Source organism: Piliocolobus tephrosceles, chromosome 12 (assembly GCF_002776525.5).
Source record: "Piliocolobus tephrosceles isolate RC106 chromosome 12, ASM277652v3, whole genome shotgun sequence".
NCBI classification, from domain to species: Eukaryota; Metazoa; Chordata; class Mammalia; order Primates; family Cercopithecidae; genus Piliocolobus; species Piliocolobus tephrosceles.
Genome location: NC_045445.1, coordinates 30,351,361 through 30,360,433, shown reverse-complemented (window position 1 = coordinate 30,360,433; position 9,073 = coordinate 30,351,361). Strand labels below are relative to the sequence as shown.

The 9,073-nt window shown below is 41.2% G+C and overlaps 1 pseudogene; it reads left to right on the top strand.

Moving 5' to 3' along the window:
- Nucleotides 1-5,204: 5,204 nt before the first annotated feature.
- Nucleotides 5,205-5,318, top strand: LOC111531623 (annotated as a pseudogene).
- The last annotated feature ends 3,755 nt before the right edge of the window (nt 5,319-9,073 follow it).

Sequence of the window (9,073 nt, the reverse complement as noted above, 5' to 3'; positions counted from 1 at the left end):
ACCTAGGCTGGAGTGCAATGGCGTGATCTCGGCTCACTGCAACCTCCGTCTTCTGGGTTCAAGCAATTTTCCCGCCTTGGCCTCCCAAGCAGCTGGGATTGCAGGCACCCACCACCATGCCCAGCTAATTTTTGTGTTTTTAGTAGAGACGGGGTTTCACTATGTATGCCAGACTGGTCTCGAACTCCTGACCTCAAGTGATCCACCTGTCTCGGCCTCCCAAAGTGCTGGGATAACAGGCATGAGCCACCATACCCAGCCCACTGATGATTTTTTGAATTTTTTATTGTCACCATTGACAACAAACTTTGTTCCCACAAGTAGGTGATAAAAACAACTTAAAACAAATTTTCCAAAACTTACAACAGTTGAATTTTTTAGACAACTGGTGGCTAGAGTAAAAAAATAAAGAACTGTTTAATTTTTTGTAAATTTTATTTTTTTAGAGACAGGGTCTTGCTCTGTTGTCCTTTTGCTCAGGCTGCATTTGAACTCCTGGGCTTCCGTGGTCCTCTTGCCTTAGCCTCCACAAGTAGCTGAGACTACAGTCACGTGCCACCAGTCCTGGCAATAGTTGAAGTATATTTTAAAAGTCCAACAGCTCTTCCTTTTCTTTCACTGATAAGCACTATGATGAAATATCTTGTGATGACACAAATGGATTCCAAATCCAATCCAATTTTTTTTTTTTTTTTTTTTTGGAGACAGTGTCTGGCTCTGTTGCCCAGGCTGTAGTGCGGTGGTGCAATCTCAGCTCACTGCAACCTCCACCTCCCAGGCTCAAGCCATCCTCTCATTTCAGCTTTCCAAGTAGCTGGGAATACAGGTGCACACCACCATGCCCGGCTAATTTTTTATATGTTTTGCACAGATGGGGTTTTGCCATGTTGCCCAGGCTGGTCTTGAATTCATGAGCTTAAGTGATCTGCCTGTCTCAGCCTCCCAAAGTGCTGGGGTTATAGGCATGAGCCACTGTGCCCAGACCCAATCCAAATTTTTTACTATCAAGCACAGTATTTCAAAATAACGATGATGCTGTAATTTTCAGAACACAAGGGCAGTCACCATGTGGCTAGCTTGGATGCCTCTAAGACAGCATATCAACAGCAGACGGACATATCTGAAGATATGAATTTGGGGCTAGTACCTGGAGCTGGGCCTACTGGCATTTTCTCTCCTCATTCCCTCCCCTAGTCTCAAATAGATGATGTGGTGGTTGATCACTTCCTTGGGTATACTCAGCATGAAACAGTGAAGCAGTGAGGGACAGAAGTTCCTTTAGTGCTGGCTGGTTGTGGAGACGGGAGGGCAAAATTCTAGATTCTGTTCTACAGAACCTACCCTCTGCAAAAACGCCCAGCTAAGTTGCTAGCAGCTGGTGGCGACTGGCATGAAGGCTCTGGCTCCCTCAAGCTCTGCCTAACTGCCCCAAACCCTGAGGGAATCAATTATTCTTGCCCTACTTATAATCCATTGGCAGCACCCCAGTGTCTCAAGGTCCATTAGTTGGGAAGCTCTGCTTTATTAAATCTTTCACTAGAACTACACAATGGGATGGGAGAAAGGCTTACCATTTTAGGCCTTCGCAAGAGGGGCATCTCACTTGCAGTCACTCTCCCTCAACCTCTCTCTCTAAAGTCCCTCTGGCATTCCCACTCTCTTCCTCGGGAAGCTATAGTCTAGTCTTCTCCTCAAGAGAAAGAACTCTAGTGTGTTCTGGTTTCTTTGTCTAGAGGTAGAGGGAGGCTTGCTGCTACCTAGGCTTGGGGGTTTTGGGGCTGAGGCCTGTGGGTGTCGTGGTCTGCCATTCCTCCTGTGGTTACCCCTACCACCTCTAGAACCTTCCGCTGTGCCAACACAAGCCTCACTCACTAAAACATCAGAAATGGGGCTGGACTGCTGGACTCCTAACAACACTGTGTTGTAGCAACAGTGACAACAGCTGAAGGAAACAGTTCCTAGGTGGACTGAGTAGGCTTCCAGATTTTTCTCCTTAAGGCAACAGAAGCCAGTAGTGACCTTCTGTAATGAGTATGCACCCCTGCGATTCACAGAACTCTTGTGAGAGGGTGTACTCTAGACAGGGAGGAAGCATATTCTAATGATAGCTAAGCGAAGGGCTAGGGATAATTTTAATTAGAAAAATAACCGAAATTTGTTTTACTTCAAGCTAGGTAAGTGGCATATATATTTTTACACTTCACATTTGTTCTTTCCTAAAATGCAATTGCCTCCGATTATTATTGGCTTCTAGCACAAGTGGCCTTAACATAAATGTAATGACATATTAAACTAGTGAAACAAAGTGGGCTGTTCTCTCTGATAATCTTGCCTGTTGTAGACTTTAAATCTCATTCCAAACCTCACTTTCCTGAGGAAGTGCTCTGCTAATTCCTGCTCTGGCAGCTTCTTTAATCCTGGGTGCCCTTGGAAAAGTGAACAAAACTTCTGAGTTTTTCTCACATTTGTTCGTCTGTTCAAATTTGTAGTAAATCACTCAGCTTACTGAAGTGATCCTCCTCCTATGCCTCTGGTTTGCCTGAGGAACATGAAGACAAGAGCCAAGTACAAAGGAATGTCGGAACCAGGGTCAGGCCCTGGGAGTTGCCTTCTTTTCTTCTCCCTGGAATTAAAAATATCATTTAGGTCATGAAACTGCTGCCTATGTTAACAGCCAAGTCCCTGTCTACCCGCAGCTGTGCTGGCATTTCAGCTGACCAATCTTGCTATTCATTTCTTGTTAACTCTTACTTTTCCTCCTCTATGCTCCCCTAAGCACTTGAAGCTTTTCCCACCATAGCACTTAGCACCCTGCTTATTTCTAGTATCTTTCACACTACACTAAAAGTTCCATGAGCGCAGGGTCCCTGACTACCTTGTTTTCCACTATGTCCCTAACATCTAGCCCAGGGTCTGCCTGGCATAGAGCCAGCAGTCAGTAAATATTTGTCGCATACATAAACAAAATTCTATTTGGCTTGGGGACTTGAGCAATTGTTTTCTTTTCTCTAAGCCTCAGTTTCCCTATCTGTAAGATGAGGGCTCTGTAGATATTCTTCAAGGTCCTTTACAGTACTGACATTTTATGGTTTACTTTCCTCAAATGAGAATCCCATTCTCAGTTGATTCAAAACATTCCTCACTGATGACTTCATCTTCCACTTCGATGATAACAAAATTGCCCAAAGTGAGATCTTGCAATATATTCTGTCCATTTCTAAATTATTTTGCATAGCCACCTCTTCTGTCTTCTATTACCTCTTGTTTCAAAGAAGAAAAATTCCTGCCCTTCCTCTCTGTTTTCCTTTGGGATCTTACCTTTATCCATTTATTCAACAATTATTTTTTGAGCACCTACCCTGTGCCAGATGTTATGCTAGGTACCCAGAATAGAACTATAGGCAAATCTAATCCCTACTATTCAAGAGTTTATACTTTTCCTCTATAATATCTCTGTAGATGCTCTCAAATCTTTATCTTCAGCTTGGATACTTTTCCAAACCTTCAAACTGTAGTATTACGAGTTTCTTTTGGTCATCTCCATATGGTTGTCCCATCAATCCCTCATATCATTTGTAGCATATCCCAAATTAAACTCTTCTCACCAAACTATTTTTTCTTCTTGTTGATAATCTTACTTTGTTTAATGATTCTATCATGGTCTGAGTCACTGATATTTGATATCCTAGAGTTATAACTGCTTTCCTTAGTTCTACTGTCCGTACAAGGCTGAAATGGCTTTCCAAAAGATATTCACATCCTAATCTCTGGAACCTGTGAATGTTACCTTATATGTCAAAAGGAACTTTGCAGATGTGATTAAGACTCTTGAGATGGAAGGATTATTCTGGATAGGCCTGTGGACAAGTGTCCCTTATAAGGACAAGCATCTTTATAAGGGAGAGGTAAGGACATTTGACACGGAAGAGGAGAAGACAATGTGACTATGGGGGCAGAGACTGGAGTGATGTGGCCAAGGAGTGCTGGTAGCTACTAAAGCTCAAAGAGGCAAGGAATAGATTCCCCCCTGGAACCTTCAGAACTAGCCCTGCTGACATCTTGATTTTAGCCCCATAAAACTCATTTTGGACTTCTGGCCTCTAGAGCAGTAAGATAATAAATTTCTATTTTTAGAGATAGAAATTTTAAAATATTTCTATTGTTTAAACCCACTAAGTTCATGATAATTTATTATAGCAGTCATAGGAAGTTAATACATAGTCCTCCCTCAAATCAGTTGCCAAGTCCTTTAAGTCTACTTCCACAATGTCTACCAGATCAATTCTCCCCTCACCGTCTCTACCATTACTGCCCTAGTTCAAGCTCTCATCACCTTTACCTGGTGTTACTAAAGTAGCTTTCTAAAAACAAAGTATGGTTCCTACCTAGCTGGTATAAGACCTTCCATAGTTTGTCCATAAACTTTTGCTTTAATACTTCCAGAGATGAGGAGCTTCCTGCCTATGATGCCATCAATATGATTATTAGACAACTCAAGTTGTTTGAAAGGCATCCCAGTAATTTCTTTCTATTAGGCCTAGTTCTACCCATGAGGCTCTTCTTGGGTTCCAGCCTCTACTTCTGTCTTCCCTGTGGAGTTAGCTTGGGTAGGTTGAACTACATTTCCTGGAACTGTCTTCCTCATATGCTTCCTCTTAATGTGGGCCACAAGAGGGATTCTTGTGTGAGATTTGAAAGGCAGAAGTGAAACAGCAGCCATTTTGCTATCCAGAGTAGGTGTTTAGTAATTGACCCATTATCATGGTTTCTGCACTAATCACCATCTTCATGAGTCTACTGGATGTAGTCAGATTAGCATTGGGTACAATAGTGAATAAAGACTGGTGCAGTTGAGAGGCCTGATCACTTCTTTGGCTTGGATGGTATGCTTATCTGAATGCAGTCTAGTGAATTCAGACCATATTTAGGAACATGGCAGCAACAGTTTCATGATGACTGCTGGGCTCACTTCTACCCAGAGCCTCACTAACCCCACAAAAAAGTCTAGATGTTTGTTTAACAGGGTTTTCTTGAAGCTGTTTCAGGGTGGGTGCACTAGCAGCAAACCACTTGGGCCTGGGCCTGTGAAGAACATCATAGCCCACACCAGCGTATCTGGATGGATATGCTGCCCAGCAATGCCAATTATAGAGAAATAAAAAAAAAAAAAAAAAAAAAAAGGAAAAAAAAAAAAAGATAATAAAAACGCATATAACTTGTGGACAAAGACTTATTGATGGGTGCAAAAAATAAATAATCTTTTGCCACTCAGAACTCACTGCTCAGTATAAGTTTTGATACATATAAGAAGGAATATTATTAAAAGCAAATAAAAAAGTAATAATCCCACAGTCCTGAGGCAATGACTGTTAACATTTTGGGTACAACATAGTTTATGTTCTAAGTTCGAATCTGACTCTGCCAATGCTTTTTGACTTGGGCAAGTGTTTAATTTTTCCAGTCTCAATTTTCCAATCTGAAAACTGAGATAATGATGCCAACCTAGCAGGGCTGTTGTGAAGATCTGACAAGATACTTTACGTAAAGCACATAACCCATAGTTTCTCTTAAAATTGTAGCCATTATTATTTTACAAGGTGTATTAGTCTGTTCTCATGCTGCTGATAAAGACATATCTGAGACTGTATAATTTATAAAGAAAAAGAGGTTTAATGAACTCACAGTTCCACGTGCCTCACAATCATGGCAGAAGGTGAAAGGCACTTCTTACATGGTGATGGCAAGAGAGAATGAGAACCAAGTGAAAGGGGTTTCCTCTTATAAAATCATCAGATCTCGTGAGAATTATTCACTACCACGAGAACAGTATGGGGGAAACCGCCCCATGATTCAATTATCTCCCACCAGGTCCTTCCCACAATGTGTGGGAATTATGGAAGCTACAATTCAAGATGAGATTTGGGTGGGAACACAGCCAAACCGTATCACCAGGTTATTCCAATTCAAATAAGAGTCCTAACTGTTGAGACTGTTATTGATCTTTCTTCTGATCTTTCTTGTGATATTTTTCTTCCTTAAGAAAAGGAGTGGAAATGTAGATAGAATAAGATTGGCCACAAGTTGATAATTGTTGAGAATGAGGATTCATTATACTATTCTCTCTCTCTCTCTCTGTGTGTGTGTGTGTTTGTGTGAATTTTCTACAATAAAATGTTTCTTAAAAAAATCCACAAGAAACAAAGAAATAAAGAAGACTTACATGCAGGTTTTGCCCCAATCTCTCGTTATAAACTTGTTTTCTTCAGTTTAGGACCCTGCAAGTTGGGCTTGCAAATATAAACTGGGGCCTTTTACTAAGGATATTTTGAGATGCAACTATATGGCATGAGCCACTACTTTTGGGTTACACCATTTGTGGATAATGAGATGAATGGATGACTTTCCCCTAAAAGGGCACAAAAGTCTATGGGAGGTGGTAGGGGCAGTATAGAGGTTTGTGCAGAGAAGCTAATGTGACAGTGACCTGACAATACTGTTGACTAGTTCTTGCTTTTTAGGCCTTCTGGTACTGCCTAGTTGATCTTCTTCTGCCTCCCTTCCATCCTGTGGACTTCTCCCTATCAGATCCTGAGGACCTACCACTAACTTTTCAGGAATTTTGTGAGCTACATGATGTTATGCTGGGAGCTTGCAGTTGACCGTGGTGGGAGTATTTATATGATGGAAATCAACAAACATTAGAAATCAGATTTTTTGTTGTTCTGAAGAGCTGGTTGCTAAACATCTACCAGTGTACCACTAATCATACCATTCCAATAAGTTCCCTTTTTCCTCATATGAGCCAGAGTTGGATTCTGCTACCCTTCTCCTAGCTTTTCCAAGTAAAACAATTAGTAACGAGTATACAGCAGAGAGAGAGAACAGTTTGTTGCTGCTGTTACTGCTTCTAAGTGCTAAAGGTGGCATGGGGCTCTTTTTAAGTCAACAACTCCACAGATACTGATAAAGTGCTTAATTTCCTTTTCTAATTGTCAAATAGCTTTTTGGGGAATTCTAAGTGACATGTACCAGCACTGGAGGTCTCAGAGAAGACAAAAGCTACCACAGCTTCTTCATGAATGCCTCCGACTCCATACATTCCATGGTTTCATAACAAGACTTTCACCTTCTCTTCTTCACTTTTCACTGAGATAGAGGACTGGATAAGCTGCAACTGACCTCTTGCAGATTTTTCAGATTTAGTGGTTCATTGATTCCCATTGTCATTTCAAGTTTTCCCTCTGGTTTTAGAATCCTGTTTTCTTTTGGCATTAAGGGAACCTGGGTTGTATACTCTGTCACTAACATACTACATCAACTTGGGCAAGTCTTATCTTTTAAAGTTGTGATTCACAAATTCACTCTGGGCTCTGGCATTCTCTATGCCTATTGTTGTTGTTGCTAGGGTGATGGGACTACCATTGATTCCCTTATCCCAGTTGTCTTTAATGTTGTTTAAAACCCTCTTGGTCCAGTGTTGTGGCTCACACCTGTAATCCCAGCACTTTGGGAAGCCAAGGCAGGAGGATCACTTGAGGCCAAGAGTTTGAGACCAGCCTGGGCAATATAGGGAGGCACTGTCTCTACAAAAAATAAAAAAATCAGCCAGGTGTGGTGGTATACCTGCAGTCCCAGCAGATTGGGAGACTGAGGTGGGAGGATCGCTTGAGCCCAGGAGGTCAAAGTTACAGTAAGCTATGATTGCCCACTGCACTCCAGTCTGGGCAACAGAGGGAGGCCCTATCTAGAAAACAAGTGAACAAACGAAACACCTTTTCTTAAATAAGTTTTTTAATTAGATGATTTTTTTGAGAAACATTCCTGTTTCAAAGGTTTAATAACACAAAGTAAAATGTGAGAGTCTGTCATTTCTGCCCCATTCCCATTTCCCTTTTTAGAGGTTGCTGTGGTTATTAGTTTGTGTATTTCTTTCAGGTCTTTTAAAATACATTTACATATATACATAAATACATATATGTGAATATTGTACACACTCTTGGGTAAATGGGATCATACTACCATCTTGACTTCTGACTTGCTTTCATGGGCTAAATCTGAGAAGACTGAGCCAGAATAATACTGAAGAAGGGGGTTCATCCCCAATTCCCCCATCTCCCTGTATGTGGCTACCTGCAGTGTTTTTGTCTGATTTTGCCCTTCCCTCCAAGCCCCAAACTCCCTCAGTCCCCAACGCTATAAGAACAGAACATTAGCTTTTCACATCTGAGATTTGAGTGGAGGAAGAAGCCAATTGTGAATTACGTAAGGTTGGAATGTTACTACAGGATGTATATTGCAGGGTTTTGTGGTGCCATAATTTACTTAACACCTCCCTATTGAGCACCTGTTTGTCTTCAGATTTTTCATTATTACAGTCTTGCAAAGAACATCCTTGTAAATACATATTATGCATGTGTGTGTTCATAAGTTAAATTCCTTGAAGTGAAAAAGTCAAAAGGAATAAACACTGAAAAGTTTGAGACTCTGCCAATTGCACACTCAAAGATCTTATTTTGTCTACCACCAGTAGCATATGAATGCCTATTTCCTCACACATTGTTGATATTAGATATTCTCAATCTTTTCAATTTTTGCTTATCTGAGGGACCAATAATAATCTCATCTTAATCAGCATCTCCACCAATAACTAGTAGGTTGAACAGCTATTTATGACAATTGGTCATCTTTTTTCATCTTAAGAATTGCCTAGTACAATCTTGTCCAACCCATGGCCTGCAGGCCACATGCAGCTCAGAACGTCTTTGAATGTGGCCTGACACAAATTCGTAAACTGTCTTAAAACATTGTGAGTTTGTGTGTGTGTGTGTGTGTGTGTGTGTGTGTGTTTTAGCTCATCAGCTATTGTTAGTGTTAGTGTATTTTATGTGTGGCCCAAGACAATTCTTTTTCGTCCAATATGGCCCAGGGAAGCTAAAAGATTATATTAGTACATCAGTGAAATGTCAGAATAAGGAGGTTGGGCGTGGTGGCTCATGCCTGTAATCCTGGCACTTTGGGAGGCTGAGGCAGGCGGATCATTTGAGGTCAGGAGTTCAAGACTAGCCTGACCAAC